Source organism: Clarias gariepinus, chromosome 9 (assembly GCF_024256425.1).
Source record: "Clarias gariepinus isolate MV-2021 ecotype Netherlands chromosome 9, CGAR_prim_01v2, whole genome shotgun sequence".
In the NCBI taxonomy this organism is placed as follows: domain Eukaryota; kingdom Metazoa; phylum Chordata; class Actinopteri; order Siluriformes; family Clariidae; genus Clarias; species Clarias gariepinus.
Genome location: NC_071108.1, coordinates 36,178,184 through 36,200,253, shown reverse-complemented (window position 1 = coordinate 36,200,253; position 22,070 = coordinate 36,178,184). Strand labels below are relative to the sequence as shown.

The 22,070-nt window shown below is 42.7% G+C and overlaps 29 non-coding genes across 29 annotated transcripts; all 29 read right to left on the bottom strand.

Annotated features, from left to right (window-relative positions):
* Window positions 1-789: 789 nt before the first annotated feature.
* On the bottom strand, window positions 790-862 carry trnar-ucg (transfer RNA arginine (anticodon UCG)). The gene has a single exon. It is a non-coding gene; the product is annotated as a tRNA-Arg (tRNA).
* A 602-nt stretch (window positions 863-1,464) lies between these two features.
* trnag-ccc (transfer RNA glycine (anticodon CCC)) lies at window positions 1,465-1,535 on the bottom strand. Its single transcript has one exon. It is a non-coding gene; the product is annotated as a tRNA-Gly (tRNA).
* Window positions 1,536-2,027: 492 nt separating this feature from the next.
* trnar-ucg (transfer RNA arginine (anticodon UCG)) lies at window positions 2,028-2,100 on the bottom strand. Its single transcript has one exon. It is a non-coding gene; the product is annotated as a tRNA-Arg (tRNA).
* Window positions 2,101-3,265: 1,165 nt separating this feature from the next.
* trnar-ucg (transfer RNA arginine (anticodon UCG)) lies at window positions 3,266-3,338 on the bottom strand. The gene has a single exon. It is a non-coding gene; the product is annotated as a tRNA-Arg (tRNA).
* A 602-nt stretch (window positions 3,339-3,940) lies between these two features.
* trnag-ccc (transfer RNA glycine (anticodon CCC)) lies at window positions 3,941-4,011 on the bottom strand. Its single transcript has one exon. It is a non-coding gene; the product is annotated as a tRNA-Gly (tRNA).
* Window positions 4,012-4,503: 492 nt separating this feature from the next.
* On the bottom strand, window positions 4,504-4,576 carry trnar-ucg (transfer RNA arginine (anticodon UCG)). Its single transcript has one exon. It is a non-coding gene; the product is annotated as a tRNA-Arg (tRNA).
* Window positions 4,577-5,178: 602 nt separating this feature from the next.
* Window positions 5,179-5,249, bottom strand: trnag-ccc (transfer RNA glycine (anticodon CCC)). The gene has a single exon. It is a non-coding gene; the product is annotated as a tRNA-Gly (tRNA).
* Window positions 5,250-5,741: 492 nt separating this feature from the next.
* trnar-ucg (transfer RNA arginine (anticodon UCG)) lies at window positions 5,742-5,814 on the bottom strand. Its single transcript has one exon. It is a non-coding gene; the product is annotated as a tRNA-Arg (tRNA).
* Window positions 5,815-6,416: 602 nt separating this feature from the next.
* On the bottom strand, window positions 6,417-6,487 carry trnag-ccc (transfer RNA glycine (anticodon CCC)). Its single transcript has one exon. It is a non-coding gene; the product is annotated as a tRNA-Gly (tRNA).
* A 492-nt stretch (window positions 6,488-6,979) lies between these two features.
* trnar-ucg (transfer RNA arginine (anticodon UCG)) lies at window positions 6,980-7,052 on the bottom strand. The gene has a single exon. It is a non-coding gene; the product is annotated as a tRNA-Arg (tRNA).
* Window positions 7,053-7,654: 602 nt separating this feature from the next.
* Window positions 7,655-7,725, bottom strand: trnag-ccc (transfer RNA glycine (anticodon CCC)). Its single transcript has one exon. It is a non-coding gene; the product is annotated as a tRNA-Gly (tRNA).
* A 492-nt stretch (window positions 7,726-8,217) lies between these two features.
* Window positions 8,218-8,290, bottom strand: trnar-ucg (transfer RNA arginine (anticodon UCG)). The gene has a single exon. It is a non-coding gene; the product is annotated as a tRNA-Arg (tRNA).
* Window positions 8,291-8,892: 602 nt separating this feature from the next.
* On the bottom strand, window positions 8,893-8,963 carry trnag-ccc (transfer RNA glycine (anticodon CCC)). The gene has a single exon. It is a non-coding gene; the product is annotated as a tRNA-Gly (tRNA).
* A 492-nt stretch (window positions 8,964-9,455) lies between these two features.
* Window positions 9,456-9,528, bottom strand: trnar-ucg (transfer RNA arginine (anticodon UCG)). Its single transcript has one exon. It is a non-coding gene; the product is annotated as a tRNA-Arg (tRNA).
* A 602-nt stretch (window positions 9,529-10,130) lies between these two features.
* trnag-ccc (transfer RNA glycine (anticodon CCC)) lies at window positions 10,131-10,201 on the bottom strand. The gene has a single exon. It is a non-coding gene; the product is annotated as a tRNA-Gly (tRNA).
* Window positions 10,202-10,693: 492 nt separating this feature from the next.
* On the bottom strand, window positions 10,694-10,766 carry trnar-ucg (transfer RNA arginine (anticodon UCG)). The gene has a single exon. It is a non-coding gene; the product is annotated as a tRNA-Arg (tRNA).
* Window positions 10,767-11,930: 1,164 nt separating this feature from the next.
* On the bottom strand, window positions 11,931-12,003 carry trnar-ucg (transfer RNA arginine (anticodon UCG)). The gene has a single exon. It is a non-coding gene; the product is annotated as a tRNA-Arg (tRNA).
* A 964-nt stretch (window positions 12,004-12,967) lies between these two features.
* On the bottom strand, window positions 12,968-13,040 carry trnar-ucg (transfer RNA arginine (anticodon UCG)). The gene has a single exon. It is a non-coding gene; the product is annotated as a tRNA-Arg (tRNA).
* Window positions 13,041-13,624: 584 nt separating this feature from the next.
* On the bottom strand, window positions 13,625-13,695 carry trnag-ccc (transfer RNA glycine (anticodon CCC)). The gene has a single exon. It is a non-coding gene; the product is annotated as a tRNA-Gly (tRNA).
* Window positions 13,696-14,187: 492 nt separating this feature from the next.
* On the bottom strand, window positions 14,188-14,260 carry trnar-ucg (transfer RNA arginine (anticodon UCG)). Its single transcript has one exon. It is a non-coding gene; the product is annotated as a tRNA-Arg (tRNA).
* Window positions 14,261-15,424: 1,164 nt separating this feature from the next.
* trnar-ucg (transfer RNA arginine (anticodon UCG)) lies at window positions 15,425-15,497 on the bottom strand. Its single transcript has one exon. It is a non-coding gene; the product is annotated as a tRNA-Arg (tRNA).
* A 964-nt stretch (window positions 15,498-16,461) lies between these two features.
* trnar-ucg (transfer RNA arginine (anticodon UCG)) lies at window positions 16,462-16,534 on the bottom strand. Its single transcript has one exon. It is a non-coding gene; the product is annotated as a tRNA-Arg (tRNA).
* A 1,164-nt stretch (window positions 16,535-17,698) lies between these two features.
* Window positions 17,699-17,771, bottom strand: trnar-ucg (transfer RNA arginine (anticodon UCG)). Its single transcript has one exon. It is a non-coding gene; the product is annotated as a tRNA-Arg (tRNA).
* A 964-nt stretch (window positions 17,772-18,735) lies between these two features.
* trnar-ucg (transfer RNA arginine (anticodon UCG)) lies at window positions 18,736-18,808 on the bottom strand. The gene has a single exon. It is a non-coding gene; the product is annotated as a tRNA-Arg (tRNA).
* Window positions 18,809-19,392: 584 nt separating this feature from the next.
* trnag-ccc (transfer RNA glycine (anticodon CCC)) lies at window positions 19,393-19,463 on the bottom strand. Its single transcript has one exon. It is a non-coding gene; the product is annotated as a tRNA-Gly (tRNA).
* A 492-nt stretch (window positions 19,464-19,955) lies between these two features.
* On the bottom strand, window positions 19,956-20,028 carry trnar-ucg (transfer RNA arginine (anticodon UCG)). The gene has a single exon. It is a non-coding gene; the product is annotated as a tRNA-Arg (tRNA).
* A 584-nt stretch (window positions 20,029-20,612) lies between these two features.
* trnag-ccc (transfer RNA glycine (anticodon CCC)) lies at window positions 20,613-20,683 on the bottom strand. The gene has a single exon. It is a non-coding gene; the product is annotated as a tRNA-Gly (tRNA).
* A 492-nt stretch (window positions 20,684-21,175) lies between these two features.
* trnar-ucg (transfer RNA arginine (anticodon UCG)) lies at window positions 21,176-21,248 on the bottom strand. The gene has a single exon. It is a non-coding gene; the product is annotated as a tRNA-Arg (tRNA).
* A 602-nt stretch (window positions 21,249-21,850) lies between these two features.
* On the bottom strand, window positions 21,851-21,921 carry trnag-ccc (transfer RNA glycine (anticodon CCC)). Its single transcript has one exon. It is a non-coding gene; the product is annotated as a tRNA-Gly (tRNA).
* Between the last annotated feature and the right edge of the window lie 149 nt (window positions 21,922-22,070).

Sequence of the window (22,070 nt, the reverse complement as noted above, 5' to 3'; positions counted from 1 at the left end):
AAGGATCGCAACAAACCTGTGCCACAATCTGGGCCCTGCAAAAATCAAGGCCAGTTTCCCAGTTCTTATTGACCAAACAACCTACTGATGTCCCGAAGCGCAAATCTTAGGAGGTTTACCATGTGACAGTAAGTCCCGTTCTAAGTTTTCAACTGACCCGATATACCAACCAATGTTGTAAGGACCTTCAACATGGCCTGAAAAGGAAGAAAATTGTTAGGGTGGTTGCACCAGCCGAGAATCGAAACCCGTTCGCAAGAATGGGAATGTTGCATGATACCACTACACCACTGGTGCTTCTTGGGCCCTGTTCTCTGTTTAATTCATACATCATTTACAACTTGACCCCACTGTAGGTTGGCCTAAGAACGCAGTCTGCAGATTTGAAAACCTACAGTACATGAAATGCACTTTTACATCCATTTACAGGATTTCTTGTTCATGTACTCAACTAGCAACTTGGGGGATTGGTTGGATAAAGATTTTCTAAATACACTGCAACATGCTTGACATCATCTGGCACATCCTGGAAAACCTCAAGGTTTTCATTAACTGAATTTAACTTAATGATATGACTCTTCTAGCTACTTGTAAGAATAAAGAAATTCAGCTACATTTACCCCAGGTAACAATCCGACAGGCTTTTTTCTCAAGAGGCAAGCTGACGAACAACACAGCAAATCAAGGCCAGGACACTTGCATGATAGCAGCTAACTGCGTCCTGCGCTTAGGGTAGGATGGCAATTCCTCTGAAGCTTCAGGGTCTAGTCTTAAATCCTAGCTATAAAGTGACCCAGATGGGACTCGAACCCACAATCCTCAGCTCCGAAGGCTGATGCCTTATCCATTAGGCCACTGGGCCTATGCTTTAGGTTTGAATTTAGTTTAAATGAGTTTAAATGGAAACAAACACAAGCCTTGGGTAATTGATTCAAGTTGATTCTCTACAACCACAGTGTTTTTTATTTGCTTCCTCTAGCATGTCGTGCAAAAATAAGAAGCAACACAAATTTCTCAGCTAGAGAGTCCTTTTCCACACTTCAGGAGAACAGATGACTGGCTCTTTTTTTACACCATGAAGCAAAGAAAGCTCATTCCTGTCCAAATCATTGGGTATTTCACTCCCTTGGCATGGTTTCCTTCAGATCTACACTGCATATAGCAAACACTTTTGCTTACATACTGTATATCCAGACCCAGAAGCAACTGAAACCTGCTACATATGGCTCTGTCAGGACAAGGATCGCAACAAACCTGTGCCACAATCTGGGCCCTGCAAAAATCAAGGCCAGTTTCCCAGTTCTTATTGACCAAACAACCTACTGCTGTCCCGGAGCGCAAATCTCAGGAGGTTTAACGTGTGACAGTAAGTCCCGTTCTAAGTTTTCAACTGACCCGATATACCAACCAATGTTGTAAGGACCTTCAACATGGCCTGAAAAGGAAGAAAATTGTTAGGTTGGTTGCACCAGCCGGGAATCGAACCCGGTTCGCAAGAATGGGAATCTTGCATGATACCACTTCACCACTGGTGCTTCTTGGGCCCTGTTCTCTGTTTAATTCATACATCATTTACAACTTGACCCCACTGTAGGTTGGCCTAAGAACGCAGTCTGCAGATTTGAAAACCTACAGTACATGAAATGCACTTTTACATCCATTTACAGGATTTCTTGTTCATGTACTCAACTAGCAACTTGGGGGATTGGTTGGATAAAGATTTTCTAAATACACTGCAACATGCTTGACATCATCTGGCACATCCTGGAAAACCTCAAGGTTTTCATTAACTGAATTTAACTTAATGATATGACTCTTCTAGCTACTTGTAAGAACAAAGAAATTCAGCTACATTTACCCCAGGTAACAATCCGACAGGCTTTTTTCTCAAGAGGCAAGCTGACGAACAACACAGCAAATCAAGGCCAGGACACTTGCATGATAGCAGCTAACTGCGTCCTGCGCTTAGGGTAGGATGGCAATTCCTCTGAAGCTTCAGGGTCTAGTCTTAAATCCTAGCTATAAAGTGACCCAGATTGGACTCGAACCCACAATCCTCAGCTCCGAAGGCTGATGCCTTATCCATTAGGCCACTGGGCCTATGGTTTAGGTTTGAATTTAGTTTAAATGAGTTTAAATGGAAACAAACACAAGCCTTGGGTAATTGATTCAAGTTGATTCTCTACAACCACAGTGTTTTTTATTTGCTTCCTCTAGCATGTCGTGCAAAAATAAGAAGCAACACAAATTTCTCAGCTAGAGAGTCCTTTTCCACACTTCAGGAGAACAGATGACTGGCTCTTTTTTTACACCATGAAGCAAAGAAAGCTCATTCCTGTCCAAATCATAGGGTATTTCACTCCCTTGGCATGGTTTCCTTCAGATCTACACTGCATATAGCAAAGACTTTTGCTTACATACTGTATATCCAGACCCAGAAGCAACTGAAACCTGCTACATATGGCTCTGTCAGGACAAGGATCGCAACAAACCTGTGCCACAATCTGGGCCCTGCAAAAATCAAGGCCAGTTTCCCAGTTCTTATTGACCAAACAACCTACTGATGTCCCGAAGCGCAAATCTTAGGAGGTTTACCATGTGACAGTAAGTCCCGTTCTAAGTTTTCAACTGACCCGATATACCAACCAATGTTGTAAGGACCTTCAACATGGCCTGAAAAGGAAGAAAATTGTTAGGGTGGTTGCACCAGCCGAGAATCGAAACCCGTTCGCAAGAATGGGAATGTTGCATGATACCACTACACCACTGGTGCTTCTTGGGCCCTGTTCTCTGTTTAATTCATACATCATTTACAACTTGACCCCACTGTAGGTTGGCCTAAGAACGCAGTCTGCAGATTTGAAAACCTACAGTACATGAAATGCACTTTTACATCCATTTACAGGATTTCTTGTTCATGTACTCAACTAGCAACTTGGGGGATTGGTTGGATAAAGATTTTCTAAATACACTGCAACATGCTTGACATCATCTGGCACATCCTGGAAAACCTCAAGGTTTTCATTAACTGAATTTAACTTAATGATATGACTCTTCTAGCTACTTGTAAGAATAAAGAAATTCAGCTACATTTACCCCAGGTAACAATCCGACAGGCTTTTTTCTCAAGAGGCAAGCTGACGAACAACACAGCAAATCAAGGCCAGGACACTTGCATGATAGCAGCTAACTGCGTCCTGCGCTTAGGGTAGGATGGCAATTCCTCTGAAGCTTCAGGGTCTAGTCTTAAATCCTAGCTATAAAGTGACCCAGATGGGACTCGAACCCACAATCCTCAGCTCCGAAGGCTGATGCCTTATCCATTAGGCCACTGGGCCTATGCTTTAGGTTTGAATTTAGTTTAAATGAGTTTAAATGGAAACAAACACAAGCCTTGGGTAATTGATTCAAGTTGATTCTCTACAACCACAGTGTTTTTTATTTGCTTCCTCTAGCATGTCGTGCAAAAATAAGAAGCAACACAAATTTCTCAGCTAGAGAGTCCTTTTTCACACTTCAGGAGAACAGATGACTGGCTCTTTTTTTACACCATGAAGCAAAGAAAGCTCATTCCTGTCCAAATCATTGGGTATTTCACTCCCTTGGCATGGTTTCCTTCAGATCTACACTGCATATAGCAAACACTTTTGCTTACATACTGTATATCCAGACCCAGAAGCAACTGAAACCTGCTACATATGGCTCTGTCAGGACACGGATCGCAACAAACCTGTGCCACAATCTGGGCCCTGCAAAAATCAAGGCCAGTTTCCCAGTTCTTATTGACCAAACAACCTACTGCTGTCCCGAAGCGCAAATCTTAGGAGGTTTACCGTGTGACAGTAAGTCCCGTTCTAAGTTTTCAACTGACCCGATATACCAACCAATGTTGTAAGGACCTTCAACATGGCCTGAAAAGGAAGAAAATTGTTAGATTCGTTACACCAGCCGGGAATCGAACCCGGTTCGCAAGAATGGGAACCTTGCATGATACCACTACACCACTGGTGCTTCTTGGGCCCTGTTCTCTGTTTAATTCATACATCATTTACAACTTGACCCCACTGTAGGTTGGCCTAAGAACGCAGTCTGCAGATTTGAAAACCTACAGTACGTGAAATGCACTTTTACATCCATTTACAGGATTTCTTGTTCATGTACTCAGCTAGCAACTTGGGGGAATGGTTGGATGAAGATTTTCTAAATACACTGCAACATGCTTGACATCATCTGGCACATCCTGGAAAACCTCAAGGTTTTCATTAACTGAATTTAACTTAATGATATGACTCTGCTAGCTACTTGTAAGAACAAAGAAGTTCAGCTACATTTACCCCAGGTGACAATCTGGCAGGCTTTTTTCTCAAGAGGCAAGCTGACGAACAACACAGCAAATCAAGGCCAGGACAGTTGCATGATAGCAGCTAACTGCATCCTGCGCTTAGGGTAGGATGGCAATTCCTCTGAAGCTTCAGGGTCTAGTCTTAAATCCTAGCTATAAAGTGACCCAGATGGGACTCGAACCCACAATCCTCAGCTCCGAAGGCTGATGCCTTATCCATTAGGCCACTGGGCCTATGGTTTAGGTTTGAATTTAGTTTAAATGAGTTTAAATGAAAACAAACACAAGCCTTGGGTAATTGATTCAAGTTGATTCTCTACAACCACAGTGTTTTTTATTTGCTTCCTTTAGCATGTCCTGCAAAAATAAGAAGCAACACAAATTTCTCAGCTAGAGAGTCCTTTTCCACACTTCAGGAGAACAGATGACTGGCTTTTTTTTTACACCATGAAGAAAAGAAAGCTCATTCCTGTCCAAATCATAGGGTATTTCACTCCCTTGGCATGGTTTCCTTCAGATCTACACTGCATATAGCAAAGACTTTTGCTTACATACTGTATATCCAGACCCAGAAGCAACTGAAACCTGCTACATATGGCTCTGTCAGGACAAGGATCGCAACAAACCTGTGCCACAATCTGGGCCCTGCAAAAATCAAGGCCAGTTTCCCAGTTCTTATTGACCAAACAACCTACTGCTGTCCCGGAGCGCAAATCTTAGGAGGTTTACCGTGTGACAGTAAGTCCCGTTCTAAGTTTTCAACTGACCCGATATACCAACCAATGTTGTAAGGACCTTCAACATGGCCTGAAAAGGAAGAAAATTGTTAGGTGGGTTGCACCAGCCGGGAATCGAACCCGGTTCGCAAGAATGGGAATCTTGCATGATACCACTACACCACTGGTGCTTCTTGGGCCCTGGTCTCTGTTTAATTCATACATCATTTACAACTTGACCCCACTGTAGGTTGGCCTAAGAACGCAGTCTGCAGATTTGAAAACCTACAGTACATGAAATGCACTTTTACATCCATTTACAGGATTTCTTGTTCATGTACTCAACTAGCAACTTGGGGGATTGGTTGGATAAAGATTTTCTAAATACACTGCAACATGCTTGACATCATCTGGCACATCCTGGAAAACCTCAAGGTTTTCATTAACTGAATTTAACTTAATGATATGACTCTTCTAGCTACTTGTAAGAATAAAGAAATTCAGCTACATTTACCCCAGGTAACAATCCGACAGGCTTTTTTCTCAAGAGGCAAGCTGACGAACAACACAGCAAATCAAGGCCAGGACACTTGCATGATAGCAGCTAACTGCGTCCTGCGCTTAGGGTAGGATGGCAATTCCTCTGAAGCTTCAGGGTCTAGTCTTAAATCCTAGCTATAAAGTGACCCAGATGGGACTCGAACCCACAATCCTCAGCTCCGAAGGCTGATGCCTTATCCATTAGGCCACTGGGCCTATGGTTTAGGTTTGAATTTAGTTTAAATGAGTTTAAATGGAAACAAACACAAGCCTTGGGTAATTGATTCAAGTTGATTCTCTACAACCACAGTGTTTTTTATTTGCTTCCTCTAGCATGTCCTGCAAAAATAAGAAGCAACACAAATTTCTCAGCTAGAGAGTCCTTTTCCACACTTCAGGAGAACAGATGACTGGCTTTTTTTTTACACCATGAAGAAAAGAAAGCTCATTCCTGTCCAAATCATAGGGTATTTCACTCCCTTGGCATGGTTTCCTTCAGATCTACACTGCATATAGCAAAGACTTTTGCTTACATACTGTATATCCAGACCCAGAAGCAACTGAAACCTGCTACATATGGCTCTGTCAGGACAAGGATCGCAACAAACCTGTGCCACAATCTGGGCCCTGCAAAAATCAAGGCCAGTTTCCCAGTTCTTATTGACCAAACAACCTACTGCTGTCCCGAAGCGCAAATCTTAGGAGGTTTACCGTGTGACAGTAAGTCCCGTTCTAAGTTTTCAACTGACCCGATATACCAACCAATGTTGTAAGGACCTTCAACATGGCCTGAAAAGGAAGAAAATTGTTAGATTCGTTGCACCAGCCGGGAATCGAACCCGGTTCGCAAGAATGGGAATCTTGCATGATACCACTACACCACTGGTGCTTCTTGGGCCCTGTTTTCTGTTTAATTCATACATCATTTACAACTTGACCCCACTGTAGGTTGGCCTAAGAACGCAGTCTGCAGATTTGAAAACCTACAGTACATGAAATGCACTTTTACATCCATTTACAGGATTTCTTGTTCATGTACTCAACTAGCAACTTGGGGGATTGGTTGGATAAAGATTTTCTAAATACACTGCAACATGCTTGACATCATCTGGCACATCCTGGAAAACCTCAAGGTTTTCATTAACTGAATTTAACTTAATGATATGACTCTTCTAGCTACTTGTAAGAATAAAGAAATTCAGCTACATTTACCCCAGGTAACAATCCGACAGGCTTTTTTCTCAAGAGGCAAGCTGACGAACAACACAGCAAATCAAGGCCAGGACACTTGCATGATAGCAGCTAACTGCGTCCTGCGCTTAGGGTAGGATGGCAATTCCTCTGAAGCTTCAGGGTCTAGTCTTAAATCCTAGCTATAAAGTGACCCAGATGGGACTCGAACCCACAATCCTCAGCTCCGAAGGCTGATGCCTTATCCATTAGGCCACTGGGCCTATGCTTTAGGTTTGAATTTAGTTTAAATGAGTTTAAATGGAAACAAACACAAGCCTTGGGTAATTGATTCAAGTTGATTCTCTACAACCACAGTGTTTTTTATTTGCTTCCTCTAGCATGTCGTGCAAAAATAAGAAGCAACACAAATTTCTCAGCTAGAGAGTCCTTTTCCACACTTCAGGAGAACAGATGACTGGCTCTTTTTTTACACCATGAAGCAAAGAAAGCTCATTCCTGTCCAAATCATTGGGTATTTCACTCCCTTGGCATGGTTTCCTTCAGATCTACACTGCATATAGCAAACACTTTTGCTTACATACTGTATATCCAGACCCAGAAGCAACTGAAACCTGCTACATATGGCTCTGTCAGGACACGGATCGCAACAAACCTGTGCCACAATCTGGGCCCTGCAAAAATCAAGGCCAGTTTCCCAGTTCTTATTGACCAAACAACCTACTGCTGTCCCGAAGCGCAAATCTTAGGAGGTTTACCGTGTGACAGTAAGTCCCGTTCTAAGTTTTCAACTGACCCGATATACCAACCAATGTTGTAAGGACCTTCAACATGGCCTGAAAAGGAAGAAAATTGTTAGATTCGTTACACCAGCCGGGAATCGAACCCGGTTCGCAAGAATGGGAACCTTGCATGATACCACTACACCACTGGTGCTTCTTGGGCCTTGTTCTCTGTTTAATTCATACATCATTTACAACTTGACCCCACTGTAGGTTGGCCTAAGAACGCAGTCTGCAGATTTGAAAACCTACAGTACGTGAAATGCACTTTTACATCCATTTACAGGATTTCTTGTTCATGTACTCAGCTAGCAACTTGGGGGAATGGTTGGATGAAGATTTTCTAAATACACTGCAACATGCTTGACATCATCTGGCACATCCTGGAAAACCTCAAGGTTTTCATTAACTGAATTTAACTTAATGATATGACTCTGCTAGCTACTTGTAAGAACAAAGAAGTTCAGCTACATTTACCCCAGGTGACAATCTGGCAGGCTTTTTTCTCAAGAGGCAAGCTGACGAACAACACAGCAAATCAAGGCCAGGACAGTTGCATGATAGCAGCTAACTGCATCCTGCGCTTAGGGTAGGATGGCAATTCCTCTGAAGCTTCAGGGTCTAGTCTTAAATCCTAGCTATAAAGTGACCCAGATGGGACTCGAACCCACAATCCTCAGCTCCGAAGGCTGATGCCTTATCCATTAGGCCACTGGGCCTATGGTTTAGGTTTGAATTTAGTTTAAATGAGTTTAAATGAAAACAAACACAAGCCTTGGGTAATTGATTCAAGTTGATTCTCTACAACCACAGTGTTTTTTATTTGCTTCCTTTAGCATGTCCTGCAAAAATAAGAAGCAACACAAATTTCTCAGCTAGAGAGTCCTTTTCCACACTTCAGGAGAACAGATGACTGGCTTTTTTTTTACACCATGAAGAAAAGAAAGCTCATTCCTGTCCAAATCATAGGGTATTTCACTCCCTTGGCATGGTTTCCTTCAGATCTACACTGCATATAGCAAAGACTTTTGCTTACATACTGTATATCCAGACCCAGAAGCAACTGAAACCTGCTACATATGGCTCTGTCAGGACAAGGATCGCAACAAACCTGTGCCACAATCTGGGCCCTGCAAAAATCAAGGCCAGTTTCCCAGTTCTTATTGACCAAACAACCTACTGCTGTCCCGGAGCGCAAATCTTAGGAGGTTTACCGTGTGACAGTAAGTCCCGTTCTAAGTTTTCAACTGACCCGATATACCAACCAATGTTGTAAGGACCTTCAACATGGCCTGAAAAGGAAGAAAATTGTTAGGTGGGTTGCACCAGCCGGGAATCGAACCCGGTTCGCAAGAATGGGAATCTTGCATGATACCACTACACCACTGGTGCTTCTTGGGCCCTGGTCTCTGTTTAATTCATACATCATTTACAACTTGACCCCACTGTAGGTTGGCCTAAGAACGCAGTCTGCAGATTTGAAAACCTACAGTACATGAAATGCACTTTTACATCCATTTACAGGATTTCTTGTTCATGTACTCAACTAGCAACTTGGGGGATTGGTTGGATAAAGATTTTCTAAATACACTGCAACATGCTTTACATCATCTGGCACATCCTGGAAAACCTCAAGGTTTTCATTAACTGAATTTAACTTAATGATATGACTCTTCTAGCTACTTGTAAGAATAAAGAAATTCAGCTACATTTACCCCAGGTAACAATCCGACAGGCTTTTTTCTCAAGAGGCAAGCTGACGAACAACACAGCAAATCAAGGCCAGGACACTTGCATGATAGCAGCTAACTGCGTCCTGCGCTTAGGGTAGGATGGCAATTCCTCTGAAGCTTCAGGGTCTAGTCTTAAATCCTAGCTATAAAGTGACCCAGATGGGACTCGAACCCACAATCCTCAGCTCCGAAGGCTGATGCCTTATCCATTAGGCCACTGGGCCTATGGTTTAGGTTTGAATTTAGTTTAAATGAGTTTAAATGGAAACAAACACAAGCCTTGGGTAATTGATTCAAGTTGATTCTCTACAACCACAGTGTTTTTTATTTGCTTCCTCTAGCATGTCCTGCAAAAATAAGAAGCAACACAAATTTCTCAGCTAGAGAGTCCTTTTCCACACTTCAGGAGAACAGATGACTGGCTTTTTTTTTACACCATGAAGAAAAGAAAGCTCATTCCTGTCCAAATCATAGGGTATTTCACTCCCTTGGCATGGTTTCCTTCAGATCTACACTGCATATAGCAAAGACTTTTGCTTACATACTGTATATCCAGACCCAGAAGCAACTGAAACCTGCTACATATGGCTCTGTCAGGACAAGGATCGCAACAAACCTGTGCCACAATCTGGGCCCTGCAAAAATCAAGGCCAGTTTCCCAGTTCTTATTGACCAAACAACCTACTGCTGTCCCGAAGCGCAAATCTTAGGAGGTTTACCGTGTGACAGTTAGTCCCGTTCTAAGTTTTCAACTGACCCGATATACCAACCAATGTTGTAAGGACCTTCAACATGGCCTGAAAAGGAAGAAAATTGTTAGATTCGTTGCACCAGCCGGGAATCGAACCCGGTTCGCAAGAATGGGAATCTTGCATGATACCACTACACCACTGGTGCTTCTTGGGCCCTGTTTTCTGTTTAATTCATACATCATTTACAACTTGACCCCACTGTAGGTTGGCCTAAGAACGCAGTCTGCAGATTTGAAAACCTACAGTACATGAAATGCACTTTTACAACTATTTACAGGATTTCTTGTTCATGTACTCAACTAGCAACTTGGGGGATTGGTTGGATAAAGATTTTCTAAATACACTGCAACCTGCTTGACATCATCTGGCACATCCTGGAAAACCTCAAGGTTTTCATTAACTGAATTCAACTTAATGATATGACTCTGCTAGCTACTTGTAAGAACAAAGAAATTCAGCTACATTTACCCCAGGTAACAATCCGACAGGCTTTTTTCTCAAGAGGCAAGCTGACGAACAACACAGCAAATCAAGGCCAGGACACTTGCATGATAGCAGCTAATTGCGTCCTGCGCTTAGGGTAGGATGGCAATTCCTCTGAAGCTTCAGGGTCCAGTCTTAAATCCTTGCTATAAAGTGACCCAGATGGGACTCGAACCCACAATCCTCAGCTCCGAAGGCTGATGCCTTATCCATTAGGCCACTGGGCCTATGGTTTAGGTTTGAATTTAGTTTAAATGAGTTTAAATGAAAACAAACACAAGCCTTGGGTAATTGATTCAAGTTGATTTTCTACAACCACAGTGTTTTTTATTTGCTTCCTTTAGCATGTCCTGCAAAAATAAGAAGCAACACAAATTTCTCAGCTAGAGAGTCCTTTTCCACACTTCAGGAGAACAGATGACTGGCTTTTTTTTTACACCATGAAGAAAAGAAAGCTCATTCCTGTCCAAATCATAGGGTATTTCACTCCCTTGGCATGGTTTCCTTCAGATCTACACTGCATATAGCAAAGACTTTTGCTTACATACTGTATATCCAGACCCAGAAGCAACTGAAACCTGCTACATATGGCTCTGTCAGGACAAGGATCGCAACAAACCTGTGCCACAATCTGGGCCCTGCAAAAATCAAGGCCAGTTTCCCAGTTCTTATTGACCAAACAACCTACTGCTGTCCCGAAGCGCAAATCTTAGGAGGTTTACCGTGTGACAGTAAGTCCCGTTCTAAGTTTTCAACTGACCCGATATACCAACCAATGTTGTAAGGACCTTCAACATGGCCTGAAAAGGAAGAAAATTGTTAGATTCGTTGCACCAGCCGGAATCGAACCCGGTTCGCAAGAATGGGAATCTTGCATGATACCACTACACCACTGGTGCTTCTTGGGCCCTGTTTTCTGTTTAATTCATACATCATTTACAACTTGACCCCACTGTAGGTTGGCCTAAGAACGCAGTCTGCAGATTTGAAAACCTACAGTACATGAAATGCACTTTTACAACTATTTACAGGATTTCTTGTTCATGTACTCAACTAGCAACTTGGGGGATTGGTTGGATAAAGATTTTCTAAATACACTGCAACCTGCTTGACATCATCTGGCACATCCTGGAAAACCTCAAGGTTTTCATTAACTGAATATAACTTAATGATATGACTCTGCTAGCTACTTGTAAGAACAAAGAAATTCAGCTACATTTACCCCAGGTAACAATCCGACAGGCTTTTTTCTCAAGAGGCAAGCTGACGAACAACACAGCAAATCAAGGCCAGGACAGTTGCATGATATCAGCTAACTAAGTCCTGCACTTAGGGTAGGATGGCAATTCCTCTGAAGCTTCAGGGTCCAGTCTTAAATCCTTGCTATAAAGTGACCCAGATGGGACTCGAACCCACAATCCTCAGCTCCGAAGGCTGATGCCTTATCCATTAGGCCACTGGGCCTATGGTTTAGGTTTGAAGCAAAGAAAGCTCATTCCTGTCCAAATCGTAGGGTATTTCACTCCCTTGGCATGGTTTTCTTCAGATCTACACTGCATATAGCAAAGACTTTTGCTTACATACTGTATATCCAGACCCAGAAGCAACTGAAACCTGCTACATATGGCTCTGTCAGGACAAGGATCGCAACAAACCTGTGCCACAATCTGGGCCCTGCAAAAATCAAGGCCAGTTTCCCAGTTCTTATTGACCAAACAACCTACTGCTGTCCCGAAGCGCAAATATTAGGAGGTTTAACGTGTGACAGTAAGTCCCGTTCTAAGTTTTCAACTGACCCGATATACCAACCAATGTTGTAAGGACCTTCAACATGGCCTGAAAAGTAAGAAAATTGTTAGGGTGGTTGCACCAGCCGGGAATCGAAACCCGTTTGCAAGAATGGGAATCTTGCATGATACCACTACACCACTGGTGCTTCTTGGGCCCTGTTCTCTGTTTAATTCATACATCATTTACAACTTGACCCCACTGTAGGTTGGCCTAAGAACGCAGTCTGCAGATTTGAAAACCTACAGTACATGAAATGCACTTTTACATCCATTTACAGGATTTCTTGTTCATGTACTCAGCTAGCAACTTGGGGGATTAGTTGGATGAAGATTTTCTAAATACACTGCAACCTGCTTGACATCATCTGGCACATCCTGGAAAACCTCAAGGTTTTCATTAACTGAATTCAACTTAATGATATGACTCTGCTAGCTACTTGTAAGAATAAAGAAATTCAGCTACATTTACCCCAGGTAACAATCCGACAGGCTTTTTTCTCAAGAGGCAAGCTGACGAACAACACAGCAAATCAAGGCCAGGACACTTGCATGATAGCAGCTAATTGCGTCCTGCGCTTAGGGTAGGATGGCAATTCCTCTGAAGCTTCAGGGTCCAGTCTTAAATCCTTGCTATAAAGTGACCCAGATGGGACTCGAACCCACAATCCTCAGCTCCGAAGGCTGATGCCTTATCCATTAGGCCACTGGGCCTATGGTTTAGGTTTGAATTTAGTTTAAATGAGTTTAAATGAAAACAAACACAAGCCTTGGGTAATTGATTCAAGTTGATTCTCTACAACCACAGTGTTTTTTATTTGCTTCCTTTAGCATGTCCTGCAAAAATAAGAAGCAACACAAATTTCTCAGCTAGAGAGTCCTTTTCCACACTTCAGGAGAACAGATGACTGGCTTTTTTTTTACACCATGAAGAAAAGAAAGCTCATTCCTGTCCAAATCATAGGGTATTTCACTCCCTTGGCATGGTTTTCTTCAGATCTACACTGCATATAGCAAAGACTTTTACTTACATACTGCATATCCAGACCCAGAAGCAACTGAAACCTGCTACATATGGCTCTGTCAGGACAAGGATCGCAACAAACCTGTGCCACAATCTGGGCCCTGCAAAAATCAAGGCCAGTTTCCCAGTTCTTATTGACCAAACAACCTAAATCTCAGGAGGTTTACCGTGTGACAGTAAGTCCCGTTCTAAGTTTTCAACTGACCCGATATACCAACCAATGTTGTAAGGACCTTCAACATGGCCTGAAAAGGAAGAAAATTGTTAGGTGGGTTGCACCAGCCGGGAATCGAACCCCGTTCGCAAGAATGGGAATCTTGCATGATACCACTACACCACTGGTGCTTCTTGGGCCCTGTTCTCTGTTTAATTCATACATCAATTACAACTTGACCCCACTGTAGGTTGGCCTAAGAACGCAGTCTGCAGATTTGAAAACCTACAGTACATGAAATGCACTTTTACATCCATTTACAGGATTTCTTGTTCATGTACTCAACTAGCAACTTGGGGGATTGGTTGGATAAAGATTTTCTAAATACACTGCAACCTGCTTGACATCATCTGGCACATCTTGGAAAACCTCAAGGTTTTCATTATCTGAATTTAACTTAATGATATGACTCTGCTAGCTACTTGTAAGAACAAAGAAATTCAGCTACATTTACCCCAGGTAACAATCCGACAGGCTTTTTTCTCAAGAGGCAAGCTGACGAACAACACAGCAAATCAAGGCCAGGACACTTGCATGATAGCAGCTAACTGCGTCCTGCGCTTAGGGTAGGATGGCAATTCTTCTGAAGCTTCAGGGTCTAGTCTTAAATCCTAGCTATAAAGTGACCCAGATGGGACTCGAACCCACAATCCTCAACTCCGAAGGCTGATGCCTTATCCATTAGGCCACTGGGCCTATGGTTTAGGTTTGAATTTAGTTTAAATGAGTTTAAATGAAAACAAACACAAGCCTTGGGTAATTGATTCAAGTTGATTCTCTACAACTACAGTGTTTTTTATTTGCTTCCTCTAGCATGTCGTGCAAAAATAAGAAGCAACACAAATTTCTCAGCTAGAGAGTCCTTTTCCACACTTCAGGAGAACAGATGACTGGCTTTTTTTTTACACCATGAAGAAAAGAAAGCTCATTCCTGTCCAAATCATAGGGTATTTCACTCCCTTGGCATGGTTTCCTTCAGATCTACACTGCATATAGCAAAGACTTTTGCTTACATACTGTATATCCAGACCCAGAAGCAACTGAAACCTGCTACATATGGCTCTGTCAGGACAAGGATCGCAACAAACCTGTGCCACAATCTGGGCCCTGCAAAAATCAAGGCCAGTTTCCCAGTTCTTATTGACCAAACAACCTACTGCTGTCCCGAAGCGCAAATCTTAGGAGGTTTACCGTGTGACAGTAAGTCCCGTTCTAAGTTTTCAACTGACCCGATATACCAACCAATGTTGTAAGGACCTTCAACATGGCCTGAAAAGGAAGAAAATTGTTAGATTCGTTGCACCAGCCGGAATCGAACCCGGTTCGCAAGAATGGGAATCTTGCATGATACCACTACACCACTGGTGCTTCTTGGGCCCTGTTTTCTGTTTAATTCATACATCATTTACAACTTGACCCCACTGTAGGTTGGCCTAAGAACGCAGTCTGCAGATTTGAAAACCTACAGTACATGAAATGCACTTTTACAACTATTTACAGGATTTCTTGTTCATGTACTCAACTAGCAACTTGGGGGATTGGTTGGATAAAGATTTTCTAAATACACTGCAACCTGCTTGACATCATCTGGCACATCCTGGAAAACCTCAAGGTTTTCATTAACTGAATATAACTTAATGATATGACTCTGCTAGCTACTTGTAAGAACAAAGAAATTCAGCTACATTTACCCGAGGTAACAATCCGACAGGCTTTTTTCTCAAGAGGCAAGCTGACGAACAACACAGCAAATCAAGGCCAGGACAGTTGCATGATATCAGCTAACTACGTCCTGCACTTAGGGTAGGATGGCAATTCCTCTGAAGCTTCAGGGTCCAGTCTTAAATCCTTGCTATAAAGTGACCCAGATGGGACTCGAACCCACAATCCTCAGCTCCGAAGGCTGATGCCTTATCCATTAGGCCACTGGGCCTATGGTTTAGGTTTGAAGCAAAGAAAGCTCATTCCTGTCCAAATCGTAGGGTATTTCACTCCCTTGGCATGGTTTTCTTCAGATCTACACTGCATATAGCAAAGACTTTTGCTTACATACTGTATATCCAGACCCAGAAGCAACTGAAACCTGCTACATATGGCTCTGTCAGGACAAGGATCGCAACAAACCTGTGCCACAATCTGGGCCCTGCAAAAATCAAGGCCAGTTTCCCAGTTCTTATTGACCAAACAACCTACTGCTGTCCCGAAGCGCAAATATTAGGAGGTTTAACGTGTGACAGTAAGTCCCGTTCTAAGTTTTCAACTGACCCGATATACCAACCAATGTTGTAAGGACCTTCAACATGGCCTGAAAAGTAAGAAAATTGTTAGGGTGGTTGCACCAGCCGGGAATCGAAACCCGTTTGCAAGAATGGGAATCTTGCATGATACCACTACACCACTGGTGCTTCTTGGGCCCTGTTCTCTGTTTAATTCATACATCATTTACAACTTGACCCCACTGTAGGTTGGCCTAAGAACGCAGTCTGCAGATTTGAAAACCTACAGTACATGAAATGCACTTTTACATCCATTTACAGGATTTCTTGTTCATGTACTCAGCTAGCAACTTGGGGGATTAGTTGGATGAAGATTTTCTAAATACACTGCAACCTGCTTGACATCATCTGGCACATCCTGGATAACCTCAAGGTTTTCATTAACTGAATATAACTTACTGATATGACTCTGATAGCTACTTGTAAGAACAAAGAAATTCAGCTACATTTACCCCAGGTAACAATCCGACAGGCTTTTTTCTCAAGAGGCAAGCTGACGAACAACACAGCAAATCAAGGCCAGGACACTTGCATGATAGCAGCTAACTGTGTCCTGCGCTTAGGGTAGGATGGCAATTCCTCTGAAGCTTCAGGGTCTAGTCTTAAATCCTAGCTACAAAGTGACCCAGATGGGACTCGAACCCACAATCCTCAGCTCCGAAGGCTGATGCCTTATCCATTAGGCCACTGGGCCTATGGTTTAGGTTTGAATTTAGTTTAAATGAGTTTAAATGAAAACAAACACAAGAATTGGGTAATTGATTCAAGTTGATTCTCTACAACCACAGTGTTTTTTATTTGCTTCCTCTAGCATGTCCTGCAAAAATAAGAAGCAACACAAATTTCTAAGCTAGAGAGTCCTTTGCCACACTTCAGGAGAACAGATGACTGGCGCTTTTTTTACACCATGAAGCAAAGAAAGCTCATTCCTGTCCAAATCATAGGGTATTTCACTCCCTTGGCATGGTTTTCTTCAGATCTACACTGCATATAGCAAAGACTTTTGCTTACATACTGCATATCCAGACCCAGAAGCAACTGAAACCTGCTACATATGGCTCTGTCAGGACAAGGATCGCAACAAACCTGTGCCACAATCTGGGCCCTGCAAAAATCAAGGCCAGTTTCCCAGTTCTTATTGACCAAACAACCTACTGCTGTCCCGAAGCGCAAATCTTAGGAGGTTTACCGTGTGACAGTAAGTCCCGTTCTAAGTTTTCAACTGACCCGATATACCAACCAATGTTGTAAGGACCTTCAACATGGCCTGAAAAAGAAGAAAATTGTTAGATTCGTTGCACCAGCCGGAATCGAACCCGGTTCGCAAGAATGGGAATCTTGCATGATACCACTACACCACTGGTGCTTCTTGGGCCCTGTTTTCTGTTTAATTCATACATCATTTACAACTTGACCCCACTGTAGGTTGGCCTAAGAACGCAGTCTGCAGATTTGAAAACCTACAGTACATGAAATGCACTTTTACAACTATTTACAGGATTTCTTGTTCATGTACTCAACTAGCAACTTGGGGGATTGGTTGGATAAAGATTTTCTAAATACACTGCAACCTGCTTGACATCATCTGGCACATCCTGGAAAACCTCAAGGTTTTCATTAACTGAATATAACTTAATGATATGACTCTGCTAGCTACTTGTAAGAACAAAGAAATTCAGCTACATTTACCCCAGGTAACAATCCGACAGGCTTTTTTCTCAAGAGGCAAGCTGACGAACAACACAGCAAATCAAGGCCAGGACAGTTGCATGATATCAGCTAACTAAGTCCTGCACTTAGGGTAGGATGGCAATTCCTCTGAAGCTTCAGGGTCCAGTCTTAAATCCTTGCTATAAAGTGACCCAGATGGGACTCGAACCCACAATCCTCAGCTCCGAAGGCTGATGCCTTATCCATTAGGCCACTGGGCCTATGGTTTAGGTTTGAAGCAAAGAAAGCTCATTCCTGTCCAAATCGTAGGGTATTTCACTCCCTTGGCATGGTTTTCTTCAGATCTACACTGCATATAGCAAAGACTTTTGCTTACATACTGTATATCCAGACCCAGAAGCAACTGAAACCTGCTACATATGGCTCTGTCAGGACAAGGATCGCAACAAACCTGTGCCACAATCTGGGCCCTGCAAAAATCAAGGCCAGTTTCCCAGTTCTTATTGACCAAACAACCTACTGCTGTCCCGAAGCGCAAATATTAGGAGGTTTAACGTGTGACAGTAAGTCCCGTTCTAAGTTTTCAACTGACCCGATATACCAACCAATGTTGTAAGGACCTTCAACATGGCCTGAAAAGTAAGAAAATTGTTAGGGTGGTTGCACCAGCCGGGAATCGAAACCCGTTTGCAAGAATGGGAATCTTGCATGATACCACTACACCACTGGTGCTTCTTGGGCCCTGTTCTCTGTTTAATTCATACATCATTTACAACTTGACCCCACTGTAGGTTGGCCTAAGAACGCAGTCTGCAGATTTGAAAACCTACAGTACATGAAATGCACTTTTACATCCATTTACAGGATTTCTTGTTCATGTACTCAGCTAGCAACTTGGGGGATTAGTTGGATGAAGATTTTCTAAATACACTGCAACCTGCTTGACATCATCTGGCACATCCTGGAAAACCTCAAGGTTTTCATTAACTGAATTCAACTTAATGATATGACTCTGCTAGCTACTTGTAAGAACAAAGAAATTCAGCTACATTTACCCCAGGTAACAATCCGACAGGCTTTTTTCTCAAGAGGCAAGCTGACGAACAACACAGCAAATCAAGGCCAGGACACTTGCATGATAGCAGCTAATTGCGTCCTGCGCTTAGGGTAGGATGGCAATTCCTCTGAAGCTTCAGGGTCCAGTCTTAAATCCTTGCTATAAAGTGACCCAGATGGGACTCGAACCCACAATCCTCAGCTCCGAAGGCTGATGCCTTATCCATTAGGCCACTGGGCCTATGGTTTAGGTTTGAATTTAGTTTAAATGAGTTTAAATGAAAACAAACACAAGCCTTGGGTAATTGATTCAAGTTGATTCTCTACAACCACAGTGTTTTTTATTTGCTTCCTTTAGCATGTCCTGCAAAAATAAGAAGCAACACAAATTTCTCAGCTAGAGAGTCCTTTTCCACACTTCAGGAGAACAGATGACTGGCTTTTTTTTTACACCATGAAGAAAAGAAAGCTCATTCCTGTCCAAATCATAGGGTATTTCACTCCCTTGGCATGGTTTTCTTCAGATCTACACTGCATATAGCAAAGACTTTTACTTACATACTGCATATCCAGACCCAGAAGCAACTGAAACCTGCTACATATGGCTCTGTCAGGACAAGGATCGCAACAAACCTGTGCCACAATCTGGGCCCTGCAAAAATCAAGGCCAGTTTCCCAGTTCTTATTGACCAAACAACCTAAATCTCAGGAGGTTTACCGTGTGACAGTAAGTCCCGTTCTAAGTTTTCAACTGACCCGACATACCAACCAATGTTGTAAGGACCTTCAACATGGCCTGAAAAGGAAGAAAATTGTTAGGTGGGTTGCACCAGCCGGGAATCGAACCCGGTTCGCAAGAATGGGAATCTTGCATGATACCACTACACCACTGGTGCTTCTTGGGCCCTGTTCTCTGTTTAATTCATACATCAATTACAACTTGACCCCACTGTAGGTTGGCCTAAGAACGCAGTCTGCAGATTTGAAAACCTACAGTACATGAAATGCACTTTTACATCCATTTACAGGATTTCTTGTTCATGTACTCAACTAGCAACTTGGGGGATTGGTTGGATAAAGATTTTCTAAATACACTGCAACCTGCTTGACATCATCTGGCACATCTTGGAAAACCTCAAGGTTTTCATTAACTGAATTTAACTTAATGATATGACTCTGCTAGCTACTTGTAAGAACAAAGAAATTCAGCTACATTTACCCCAGGTAACAATCCGACAGGCTTTTTTCTCAAGAGGCAAGCTGACGAACAACACAGCAAATCAAGGCCAGGACACTTGCATGATAGCAGCTAACTGCGTCCTGCGCTTAGGGTAGGATGGCAATTCTTCTGAAGCTTCAGGGTCTAGTCTTAAATCCTAGCTATAAAGTGACCCAGATGGGACTCGAACCCACAATCCTCAGCTCCGAAGGCTGATGCCTTATCCATTAGGCCACTGGGCCTATGGTTTAGGTTTGAATTTAGTTTAAATGAGTTTAAATGAAAACAAACACAAGAATTGGGTAATTGATTCAAGTTGATTCTCTACAACCACAGTGTTTTTTATTTGCTTCCTCTAGCATGTCCTGCAAAAATAAGAAGCAACACAAATTTCTGAGCTAGAGAGTCCTTTTCCACACTTCAGGAGAACAGATGACTGGCTCTTTTTTTACACCATGAAGCAAAGAAAGCTCATTCCTGTCCAAATCATAGGGTATTTCACTCCCTTGGCATGGTTTTCTTCAGATCTACACTGCATATAGCAAAGACTTTTGCTTACATACTGCATATCCAGACCCAGAAGCAACTGAAACCTGCTACATATGGCTCTGTCAGGACAAGGATCGCAACAAACCTGTGCCACAATCTGGGCCCTGCAAAAATCAAGGCCAGTTTCCCAGTTCTTATTGACCAAACAACCTAAATCTCAGGAGGTTTACCGTGTGACAGTAAGTCCCGTTCTAAGTTTTCAACTGACCCGATATACCAACCAATGTTGTAAGGACCTTCAACATGGCCTGAAAAGGAAGAAAATTGTTAGGTGGGTTGCACCAGCCGGGAATCGAACCCGGTTCGCAAGAATGGGAATCTTGCATGATACCACTACACCACTGGTGCTTCTTGGGCCCTGTTCTCTGTTTAATTCATACATCAATTACAACTTGACCCCACTGTAGGTTGGCCTAAGAACGCAGTCTGCAGATTTGAAAACCTACAGTACATGAAATGCACTTTTACATCCATTTACAGGATTTCTTGTTCATGTACTCAACTAGCAACTTGGGGGATTGGTTGGATAAAGATTTTCTAAATACACTGCAACCTGCTTGACATCATCTGGCACATCTTGGAAAACCTCAAGGTTTTCATTAACTGAATTTAACTTAATGATATGACTCTGCTAGCTACTTGTAAGAACAAAGAAATTCAGCTACATTTACCCCAGGTAACAATCCGACAGGCTTTTTTCTCAAGAGGCAAGCTGACGAACAACACAGCAAATCAAGGCCAGGACACTTGCATGATAGCAGCTAACTGCGTCCTGCGCTTAGGGTAGGATGGCAATTCTTCTGAAGCTTCAGGGTCTAGTCTTAAATCCTAGCTATAAAGTGACCCAGATGGGACTCGAACCCACAATCCTCAGCTCCGAAGGCTGATGCCTTATCCATTAGGCCACTGGGCCTATGGTTTAGGTTTGAATTTAGTTTAAATGAGTTTAAATGAAAACAAACACAAGCCTTGGGTAATTGATTCAAGTTGATTCTCTACAACCACAGTGTTTTTTATTTGCTTCCTCTAGCATGTCCTGCAAAAATAAGAAGCAACACAAATTTCTCAGCTAGAGAGTCCTTTTCCACACTTCAGGAGAACAGATGACTGGCTCTTTTTTTACACCATGAAGCAAAGAAAGCTCATTCCTGTCCAAATCATAGGGTATTTCACTCCCTTGGCATGGTTTCCTTTAGATCTACACTGCATATAGCAAAGACTTTTGCTTACATACTGTATATCCAGACCCAGAAGCAACTGAAACCTGCTACATATGGCTCTGTCAGGACAAGGATCGCAACAAACCTGTGCCACAATCTGGGCCCTGCAAAAATCAAGGCCAGTTTCCCAGTTCTTATTGACCAAACAACCTACTGCTGTCCCGAAGCGCAAATCTTAGGAGGTTTACCATGTGACAGTAAGTCCCGTTCTAAGTTTTCAACTGACCCGATATACCAACCAATGTTGTAAGGACCTTCAACATGGCCTGAAAAGGAAGAAAATTGTTAGATTCGTTGCACCAGCCGGGAATCAAACCCGGTTCGCAAGAATGGGAATCTTGCATGATACCACTACACCACTGGTGCTTCTTGGGCCCTGTTTTCTGTTTAATTCATACATCATTTACAACTTGACCCCACTGTAGGTTGGCCTAAGAACGCAGTCTGCAGATTTGAAAACCTACAGTACATGAAATGCACTTTTACATCCATTTACAGGATTTCTTGTTCATGTA